Genomic DNA, 11,923 nt, shown 5'->3' with positions numbered 1-11,923 from the left:
TATTACTCACCTGTACCGGCATGATCTAGAGAAACTTATAATGAATACTCCTGAAATAGAATTTCTGGAATCTGCATTTCTAACCAGTTCTCTAGTTCATTCTATACATGCTGAAGTTAAAAAAGAAACAACCACCTGTATTCACATTTTTGTCCAACATCTTAGATTATACTTTATTTACTTTTTCTAGCAAACCTCTTTTCCTTGAAAGATCTGTTCATATCTTCAGGCCTCCCTACCACTTACAGCTGAAGAAAAACCATCCATCCCTCTTTTACTTTTCTGTCTTTAAAGCAACAGGAGCTACAGAAAAAATAGCCAGGAGGCTTTGGGCTGGAATCCTCAGTTCCCCCTGTTACCATTGCTTCTGAGAACAGACAGGTAGTATTGATTTGTCACCTGGTGATGTTAATTACCAGCCAAGCATTCAGATTGTTTCCTTTTTCTCAGCTCTCAGCTCTCAGCTTGATCCCTGAAGTTTCAGCATGGAGCCTGGAAGCCTTTAATGGAAAGTTAATCAGCCAAATCCTCCCAGTTTAGAAGTTACTCTCTGGCCCTGGACCATGCACAGAACACCAGGGTATCGTGTAATGGGGGGAAGCAATTATTTACCAAATGTTTCCCAGGGGCCTGAAAGAGGTAATGACCCCTAATGGGGGCCTTCTGGAGTCCCTTGGAATCACTTACATGCTACAGAGAGAATCGCATGACTCATTATATTTTTAAAGATTAGTTTATTCTTGTCAAAAAAAAAAAGAAGAAGGAGAAGAAGAAGAAGAAGCAAATAAGCAAAGAGATGCTTGCTTCTGAGATGCCAACAATGAGATTTCTTTTCTTTTTTCAAGCAGCAGCATCCTTTCTATGTCAGTGGAGGATGATGTTCTGTGTGTTTGAGACACAGGTAACCTAGGTTTTATTTGCATGTTAACTTTTCTGTTTTCAATCAATAACTACTTAACAAAGTCTCTGGCTAAGCATTCTGAAATTGATTTTCAAAGAGAACTTGCATTTGATGATTTATAGTGTTTTGTACAGTAGCTGCTGTTTCGGGGAAGAGACAGAAGGTGGTGGGAATGCCATACGAAGAGGACGTGAGTTTACGGTTGTTAGTGGTGCTCTCTGTCAGAGACCATGGCCTCAGATGGCTGGGACATCAAACTTTGGGATGTGGCATCATGTGGTGAAAAAGGTATAAAGCAGTGGGGCTCATCGGCTCAGCTTTTGGACAAATCACTTTTCCTCTGTTAACCTTAGAATCTTTTATCTGTAAATTAGACACGATACACACCACACGAGACGTTGATTCTATCCTGAATATCTCAAAACATAGTCATATCCCCCACCCACAGTCACTTACCCTCCTTAGTACAGGCCACCTTCCTTCCTTACCCAGGCATGAATTCTTCCTGGTTTTTAATTACTTCTTCCAGTTGTGCCCTGCCCAGATCCATTTTCTAAAGGATAAGTAAATATAAACCTGTGGGGGAAAAAAAAAAATCTTCAAGCCTCCAGTGGCTTTAAAAAAAGCATGTAGTTGTTCCTCTGGGCCTTAGGTTTATGGGACTGTAACTGGTCCAGCCCCATAAACCTAAGCCCTCACCTGATTTCTCACCTAAGCCTGTCTTCCTGCTACACCAGAATTCTGTGGCTTCCACAGGTATGCCAAGCACACGTTTAAAAACAGCCTTCACGTTAGCTGTTTCTTCTTCCTGGAAATTACATCCACTGCTCGTCATCTGGGTATTTGCTTCTTATTCTTTCAGTATCAGAATGAAGTCACTCATTTTCTAAAATTTTCTCTTATCCGTGGAGATTTTAAGTGCTATTCTGTATGTTCCAGTATCACCTTATATATATGATTTCTAGATATAACTTCTATATTAGAACTTACCATGCCATCCTGTAATTGTCTGTCTTATATGCTAGAGGCAGCTCTACAAAGTCTGGAGCTCTATGCTGTGTTTACTAAAAGGTGGATTTTATCAGTATTATTATCTATAAATAGAGGATACTTCTCCATAGATTGTTGTATGAATTAAATAAGGTATTAAATGAAAAATACCTGGAACCGGCACTCAACAAATCCAATTGCCGTATATACTTGAAATATGGGTTACCAGCTTATGTTTGAGCCATTCATTTATTTATTCAATGTACGTATAAAGTGCCACTATGCACTGGATGCTCTTTCAGGCATTAAAGACACAAAATCAGTAAAAGATGGCCCTACTTTTAGGGTTCATATAATAATGGAAAGTCTATGTACCAGGGGTATAGTCCTTCATGACTGATTTTGTCAAATTCTGAAAAGTACTTTTGACCTTGTTAGGGAGATCATGGCCCCTTGTCTGGACCCAGATAATGTTTCCCATTTGCTTTACAGACATTATATTTCTAGGTGGGTAATGCTCACTGATTTTCTTCTCATGAACCACCATACAGGGAATGGAATTATAATCCACAAGAATTTATTGAGTAATTCCTGGGTATAGTCACTGTAGCCAGGGCTGGAGGTAATTGGTGAACAAGATGAAAAGTTTTTTCTTTCATAAAGCTTTGGTTTCAGTGCAGGAGATTAACATTTAAAAAGATAGTTTATAAAATATATATTTAATCACAGCTGTAATAAGTGTAGTGGCAGATTATTGCAGGGCGCTAAGAAAAACAGAACATACGTGCAAAATCTCACTTGTTCGATGGGTAAAGAAAGACTAATGTGCTTATTTGAGGAATCTCATTTAAAAGGTGAAACCTAAATGTTGGAAAACATTAGCTAGGCAAAAGAAGAGCTGTAGACAGAGAGGGGCTGCAAGGCAGTAGAAGAAGCATTACAGGCAAAGACTGGATAAAGCTGAGAGACTGGATAAAGCCTGGAAGGTCTGAGAAACTAAAATAAGGCTAGGGTATCAGGATGGTAGGACAGACAAATGAAACCCCCAAAATGAGGTTGTCGAGAAAGGCAGGAGTCAGCCCATGCAAGGCTAGGTCATGTTCATGTTTTAGGCACCGTGCTAAGTGCTGTACAGTTACTACCAAATTTAGTTGTCGTAACCTGTACGCATAAATGTTTTTTGACAGTTGAAGAAATCACAACTAAAGGCAGCTAATGTGACTTGTTTGAAGTCTTGAGCTAGAAAGAAAGGGACTAGGATTCACATCAAACTCTATTTGATAGCAAAATATATCAATGTTTATTATTATTATTATTTATTAATTAATTATTGTCATCATCATCATCTATATTGCATTGCCTCTATGCACATAAGACATTAATGGTTTTCCCTTGTTCTCAGTTTTAACTCCCAGGAACCAAGGAAGGAAATTCTTTCTCCATTCACGTATCTCACAGGACATCTGATATTTTTTCTTTACTTTATGTGGCTTATCAGAAGAGGGCTGCTCTGGAAACACACACAGAAAGGCATCTGTTCTCTGCCATGCAGAAAAACATCTGTTTTTCCTGGACCCAGGTGTCAAGGGACAGGATGAACACTCTGCAAAGACAGCAGTCCCTCTCATCCCCAGAGAGTTTGTCACCATCTCAGGGTTCTGAATTCATCTGTTATATCTCCCTGAAGTAAAATGACTTTGTGTTTTAACACCTCTCTCAGGAAATTTCATCCACATTCCTTTGATATATTCAAATATATTTTTTTCTTTTTCAGAGTCTCAGACTCCAGCAGAAAAAAATCATCTCATTAAAGAAAAATTATGCCTTATCCCTACCACTCTGTGACACAAACATCTCCTTTGTCACAGTCACTTTTATCTTTTCTTCTGTAAGTACAGGATCCAACATTTACACAAATTAAAAAAGCTGTGCCTAGAATAATAATTTCTGTAGGTTCAGCAAAAGTACTCTTCACTGAATTTGTGTTTGAAATTGCAGTTGAACTGAGTGAACTTCCGCTTTCCCTCTGACACAGCTGCTGCAGATTGTGAGTGATGGCTAAATACCAATGCGTTATTTAATGCAGCTAGGAAGGGATGGCATGAATGATAGCCCATTACCACTTTACAGAGATCAGTCTTCAAGTTCAAGGCTATTCTCTTAGCCATGCCAGAAAAATTACACAAGTTGCTACAAGTTTTTATAGCCCCCTTAGGCAACGCTGGAGCGATAAACGTGATGGGACAGAAGTCTTGCCATGTGTATCTAATAGCACAGAAGAGAGTGGCCAGCTCAGTGCTGACGCAGCACTCAGCTTACGTTAAAGGTTTAACATATTACCTAGCTCTCCCTTTGTGTATCTCATTCTGGGCAGGAACAGATTCTGAGCTTCTGCTGTCACTCAAAGAGGGAAGGAAAGCTTTGTTCTAAGCTTGAATTGCAGTGACATGGGTCGAATTTCTATTGCCTCTGAGTTAAGTAGGTGCACTGGGCTAGGCCAAGACTTAAATATTTGCTATGCTCAAATACGTTCTTGAAATTTCCATCTCTAACACCTTACTAACGGTTTTTAACCATATATGAGGTCCAGACAGTTCTCTGTGACCCAAACATCTATAGTTGGTTGGTCCATAAGTAGATATTTGCCCCAAAGGAAGTCAATTTGCAAGTCTGTGGGGTATACTGCAATAAAAATTCTGTCGAGCAGGTCTAATGGATATATGCTGGGTCAATCAGATCCTACTCCTGAAGGAATTATAAAGGTAATTGGAAGAGTGGCAGAAAGACCAAAAGTAGATATGACGAGTGGATGACATATTTAGAATAATGACAGAGCACCAGGTGGGGATTAATAAACTCTTGCTGTGGCAGAGACAGTGAGGTCAGAGGATATATATTGAATACAGACCAACTGTCAAGTTACTAAACTAGGTTTTCATCTTTATAAGGTGGAACTAGATGGCTTTTTCCCTTTTCATACTGCTAATTGCGCATCTTTTCCTGTGACCTTGTGAGCTTATAGCTGTGTGGTCGCCCTCAGTTTTTATGAGGCCTAGAAGTATAGCTAAGGTTCTATCTTAACTATTCCTGCTGGATGTCAACAAAAATGTTGATGTGGAATACTTGTTACCATTCAATAAATATCCACTGCTTTGATTGTGAGGTTTTCACAATCAAAATCATCTAATTAACCCCAGAAAAAAATCTGTGAAAAATATAGCTGAGTGCAACACATCTAACACAGTGGTTCCTCAAGAGGGTCTTTAGCACGGAGTTTTGAGGTGAACTTTTGTAACCCATGACCCATGTTTTCCCCTCATAACATCACTCTATTTTAGAGGTGGGGGAGGTGGGGAAGAGGGTTATCTCTCTCTATTGTGAGATGGTAAATAACCCTATCGACAAATGAGATTTCTTTACTTTCATGTATTTCTGATGACTTGGCACACTGAACAGGACAAATATGCACGTGTTAGGGTTCTCCAGGGAAACAGAATCGATAGGAAATTATATATATATATATATATATATATATATATATATATATATATATATGATGAGGTTTATAATAGGAATAGACTCAAACATTTATGAAGGCTGAGAAGGTCCACAATCTCCCATCTGCAAGCTGGCAAACCAGGAAAGTGGGAGTTTGAAGACCTAAGAACTGGAGGCTACTAGTATAAGATATCGAGTCTGAAAGCCTGAGACCCAGGAGCTCTGATGTCCAGGGGCAGGAAAAGATGGATGCTCCAACTCAAGAAGAAAGAGGAATTCACCCTTCCTTTGACTTTTAGTTCTATTTGGGTTCTCAACAGATTGGTGATGCTCACCCATATTGGTAAGGCAGATCTCTATTCAGTTTACCGAATTAAAATGTTAACCTTTTCTAGAAACTCCTTTGCAGATGCTCCGAGAAATAATGTTTTACTAGCTCTCTGGGCATTCCTTAGCTCAGTCAAGTTGGCACATAAAATTTATCATCACAATGCACTTGCAAGAAAATCATTAGGTGTGAATAAAGATCATAGCAGAATGATGCCATGACTTAGAAGTAGGACCTGAATACTGGAGGGATTATTGGTTCTACAACAGCTTGAATCTCACCCTAACTGCACAACTCAGCTCACAGAGTGCATGGACAGTGCTCTGCTGTAAAGGAAAAAGCTCTCTAATCTCTTTTGTAGGAATCTTTGTAAGAAAGATAGACACGAGAAGCAAAATCTTCCTCCTACTGATGGGAAAGGAGAAGAGCTCTAGAGATCTAGAAAAGATACACAGTGGCCTGGGCAGGTCAGAGAGCTAGAGATTTTTAGTTATGAACTTATACCTCTGGGCAGCAGAGCAATAGATAAATGTGGGAGGAGGTCGTGATAGGCAGAAATATGCCCTCTAAAGATATCAGGTCCTAACTGCTGAAAACTCTAAGTGCTAAAAGAGCCTGCAAAAAGAGCCTGGGTATATGTGATTTAATTACAGATTTTGAGATGGGGATATTATGCTGGGTCACCTGACTGGTCCTAAATGGAGTCATAAATGTACTTATAAGAGAAAGGCTAAGAGAGATTTGACGTAGAAGAGGAGGCAATGTGAGCACCAAAGCAGAAGCTGGAGTGATGCAGCCACAGTTAAGGAATGACAGCAGCCTCTAGAAGCTGGAAGAGGCAAAGAACAGTTTCTTGTCCTGCAGACCGAGGATTCACGGCCCTGACACCACCTTGATTTGTCTCAGAGAAAGTGACTTTTGACTGTTGGCCTCCAGAACTGTTAGAGAATAAATATCTGTTGGTTTTGGCCACCATGTTTGCGGTAATTTGTTGTGGCAGCCTTAGGAAAGTAAAACAGATGGCACTGTCTGTTCACCGAGGAAACACTCAGAAGAAAAAGGACCTTACCTCTGAAGAACAGACTCGCACACACCTCTGAATTTCTGGTAGTATTTGGGAAAGAATCTGAGGAAAGTGTGAACTTTCTGTTAACTAAGACAATACAGCTTTGAGCATAAATATTTTGGGAATTTTGTGTGAGTTAGCAGATAAAGCAGTTTGAACAATAATGAAACATTGGGCTCATATTACTACTGTGGCTCCATCATAGATTTGCTATGTCAGCTATTTTTGTTGTGTTTTTCTTTTTATAATGAGTTTGTGGACACATAAAAGCTTTGTAAATTACGAAGAGGTTGCAAGAAGGCAGGGCATGAAAGAACGTGGCACATTTGAGATGGATCCACTATCAGAATCCCATGTACCTGACTTGGGAAATGCCAGGTATGCAAGGTAAATGGGGTTCTGGAGATGGAACCACCTCAAGTGTGCCATGTTCTTTCATGCCCTGGCTTCTCTCCCCATGTTATTCTTCAGCTTAAAACTTGCTCTGTCAGATCTACCACCCAATCTAAATTATGATCTCCTTATTCAACTCTCTGACTGCACCATATCCTATTCCTTTAAAACATGTAGAACACGAGGGCCTTATGCATTTGTAGATGGGGATATTTGCTTGCTGTCGATCCTTTCTCTACTCTGTGTGTTTTATGACACCATTTCTCCTTGGTGCACAGAAGCATCACTGAGGATGGAAATTCTCTGGAGCTTTGGAATCCCAAAGGTATGTAAAGGAAGACCAAGGTTTTCATACACTCTAAGCCTTCACATTTTGACTTACTATTTTTTCAAATAACTCATTTATAATCTGGCTTATTATGGAAATAGAATAGAATATTTTGAAGGCAGGGGCTATAATTTTGTTCGCCTTATAGGACCTTGTAGACCCTTAGACCTCAACCTGCTGCTGGGTTACAGTAGCCAGCTCATGATTCCCAAGAGAGAAGTCCCCTAAAACTTGTCCTTTCAACCCTCATCCCAAGTCCAACACTCCCAAATCACTGCCTTGGTCCTAACATATAGAGGGGAAAAGCTCTGTTCAATCATATGAAGCAATGTTGATTACCCACAGTAAAGACTGCTTTCCATATTGTTAAGCAAAGCACCTTAGCACCCTTGGTGCCTAAAATAGTGTCTGGAACGAGCTAGGAGATCTGTAAATGTCTGTTTAAAAAAATCAGATTTCACATTTATATACAACTTCCCTGTTTTCAAGGGATGTCTGAAACTCTTCTCATTTAAACCTTGGAAGAAGCAGCACACAAGCTTTATTCCTTCGTTTGGTCAGTGAAGCACTTATTTAATGCATAAAACCCTCCTGACACTTAGATGTGCTGATTGTCCTACTTCTCTCTCCTGGACATAATCTGATACTCTAGCTCGTGGGATAAGTGTCTTAGATTCATAGTCTCTTAGAATTGAAAGGAGCCCTAGAAATTAGTGCAACTCCCTCTTTTTACACAAAAGGAGAACAAGTGGTTTGAAGAATAATGAGTTAGCTAATAGAAAAAAACAAAACAGGAGCCTCGTTCCCTTCCTCTTAGGCTGCCTCTCTATGATCTTCCTTTTCTCCCTATATTAATATCTTATGAATACTTGTCAGTAAATATTGCTGAGGATGACAATGCTTTTTATGTACCCGGGTCCCAGGCTTGTCAAGTGATTCTTGAATTTAGGTCCTTTTTCCCTGATCACTCCATCTTCCCAATCTATTTTCTTAGATGTCTATATCTGTCTTCTTAGTCACTCTTTTTTCTTCAGTAGCTTTTGAAATCTCTGAGATTGGACTCTTAATTAAAGAATAGTTTTCCTCATTGTGTTCAGAGAATGAATCCAAAGGGCCATTTACATTGCGGTAAGGGAGGAAAAAGACACAGTCTAGCCAGTGTGACCAGGAGAATAAATTGTGGCAGTCACCGATATGACCAATGTCACAATCATATCTTACATTCTGCTCATGGTGAAGACATTTAATTAAAATATATGGATCTATGTTGAGAAATACCTTTCAATTTACAAAATGAATGGCTTTTTCTTGCCCTTTTAAAAGCATGATCTATTATGATAGATCTGCCTGAACCACTGCTTTCTGAGCTGGAAACCCTTGAGAAAATTTAGCAGGGGTTGCATAAGACTAAGAGGGATTAAATAAGATAATTATTAGGTATCAGGAAGTCTACCTGAGGTAAACCATATTACTGTTCCTTAAGGCAAAAGACGGCTCAAAATAATGCTAAGGTTTGATGTCCTTTTGAACTCATCAATTTATTCGACCTATATGTCTCGTTTTTTTAATCTGTAAAATGGACTTAATCATCGTAATCTTTTCATTCACCTAATTTATCCTCACAGCATCTCTCCAAGATAACGATGTAAGTACTAACTATTATGAATGATTAACAAAAGTTACTCACCCTCCCTTCCCCTAGTGTTTCCTTTGTTTCTCCTCCCTCCCTTGTGTGAGCTTATTCAAAGGTCTGGAAGACAGTAACACTGGTGCCTGGGGAGGACTCCCGGCATGACTGCTGGGAAGCAGAGAGAATCAGAATCAAGAGACCACCAAATGCAGAGCAGAGGGAGGAAAAGCCTGGGGTGGCAGGAGAGCAGAAGGTGATGCAGGCTTTGGGCTTCTGGTTAGGGTTGCAAATATATCTACTTCCCGGTGAGCCCTGGAGCCAGGAATTAGGGGATGTTCCATGAGGCGAGTTTCTCCCGGTGCCCACCCTAATTTATGGACAGCTTCTTAATACTTAGAAAAATGTATTCTCAGCAGGTAAACAAAGATATTCTTTCATTCTAATAACAGAAATAGACATCCAAAACACACTTAAGTGTGTGGAAGACGACCAAAGAAGGAAAGAAACACAACCACTAGAAAAAGTTTTGTCCAATGAAACAGTTTGTAAACAATGGGAAACTTTACATTTAATTAAACTATTTATTTTTAGAGAGATTTAAAGGCATATGAAATAAGAGCAGACTTCTATAAATAGGAAATAGTAGAAATATTATAAACTAAAAATAAGTGTCATATCTAAGTATTATGATACAAAATATTTTTTAAAAAACTCTTAAAACTCAGTAATAGCACAAGCAACTTGATTAAAAAATGGGCCAAAGACTTTAACAGACAACTTACCAAAGAAGATAAACAGATGGAAAATAAGTTTATGAAAAAATGCTCTACACACCTATTAGAATGTCCAAACTCTGGACCCCTAACAACACCAAATGCTGCCAAGGATGTGGAAAAAACAGAAAGTCTGATTTATTGCTGATGGGGCTGCAAAATGGAACAGCCACATTGGAAGACATTTTGGCAATTTCTTATAAAACTTAACATACTCTTACCATATGCTTCAGCCATAGCACTCCTTGCTATTTACCCAAAGGAGCTGAAAACTTATGTCTCCACAAAAACATGCATGTGAATGTTTATAGCAGCTTTATTTATAATTGCCCAAAGTTAGAAGCAACCAAGATTTCCTTCAGGAGGTCAAAGAATAAATGGTGGTATTTGCAGACAATGGAATATTATTCAGTACTAAAAAGAAATGAGCTGTCAAGCCATGAAAAGACCAGGGGGAAACTTACATGCATATGACTAAGTGAAAGAAGCCAGTCTAAAAAGGCTACTCACTGTATGATTCCAGCTATATAACATTCTAGAAAAAGCAAAACTAGAGAGATAGCCAATAATTTACAATTTCTTATGGTTTATTGTTATTACTTGCTAGGCCATTTCTGATATCACTATAGCAGTAGTTCTCAATTGAGTGAGGTTGTGCCTCTCACGTGACATTTATCAATTCTGGAGAAATTTTCTGTTGTCATTACTAGGGGAAATATGTGAATCTAGTGAGTAGAGACCAGAGATGCTGCTAAATATCTCACAATGCAAAGGACCAACCACTCAACAAAGAATTATCTGGCCTCAAATGTCAGTAGCACTGCAATTGAGAAATCCTGCTCTGCAGTTAATTACATCTGCAGCCTTTGCTCTGCAGGTCTGTGAGGGGCATAAAAGCTTCTAGCCCTGGTGGACACCCAGGCTTAGCCTGCAAAAAGGCTCTTACATAATAGAGTTCTTGGACAGAAACTTTAATTGGGATAGATATCTTTAATTAGGATCGGTGAAATAAAGCCCATCAGGCAGTTTGACAGTGTGACTTCAAGTCTCCATTTGGACTGACTGAATATAGTTTGCATGTCTGTATCCAGATTGTACCTTTCTTTTTAGTACTCAGTATACTTGTTGAAATAACATAGGATTAATATGGCTGAAGGCTGTAGCCTCTGACTAGTTCTTCCTTTCTTCTCAGTCTTTCCTGCTTGAAGGTCTCAATTTAACTTAGGCAATGCAGCACAGAAAATCATAATTCTGGTCTAGGATATCAATGCCATCATGTTTATTTGTTGTGGTTGATTACTTTACGACTAGATTCTGTTATGAACTCCTTAAGATGTTAACTAATTAGATATTACAGAATCCTAGAGATACTACTATAATCTCTACTTTAACTATGAGGAACCTGAGGCCAAGAGAAGTTAATTGTTTTTCTAAAGTAAGAAAGCTAATGGACCACCAAGGTGGACTTACTCAAGATTTCATACTTCTCATCACTCTGCTCTCTTGCCTTTCCTACCAAAAGAAGTAATTAAATTAATAGTTAAAAATTAGTCCCATTAATGCTGGTGTTTTTAGAGGAGACATTGTTTGGGTTATGAGTCCCTTGCTTTGTTCATCTCTGTATTTTCATTATATTCTAATACTAGCTCACAGGAAAAGATAGTGGATGTTCAGTGTATCAGGAAAATAAATTCATCAGGGGTAAGAAGCTCAAACATTTGTAAAATCTGTCCATTCACTTAATTTTTAAATGTGAAATACAATAAATACTGTCTTTTTCTTTTAGCCACAAAACAGCTCAGTTGCAGAGCCAACATAGTCGGTAATATCAATGATAATAGTAGCTACTGTTTCGCCATTTTAAAGCTCTATTATGTGTCAGCTGCTATGCTAGCCACATTAAATGCAGTCCTAAATATATGAAATAGAAACCATTATTTTCTCTATTTTAGAAATGAGGAATCTAAGATTATAAAAGGTAAATTGATTGGACTAAGATTGTCCAGTTTATAGCTG

This window comes from Pteropus vampyrus, unplaced genomic scaffold (genome assembly GCF_000151845.1).
Source record: "Pteropus vampyrus isolate Shadow unplaced genomic scaffold, Pvam_2.0 Scaffold31, whole genome shotgun sequence".
NCBI lineage: Eukaryota > Metazoa > Chordata > Mammalia > Chiroptera > Pteropodidae > Pteropus > Pteropus vampyrus.
The sequence above is the reverse complement of the archived record's forward strand: the minus strand, read 5'-3'. Positions refer to the sequence as shown.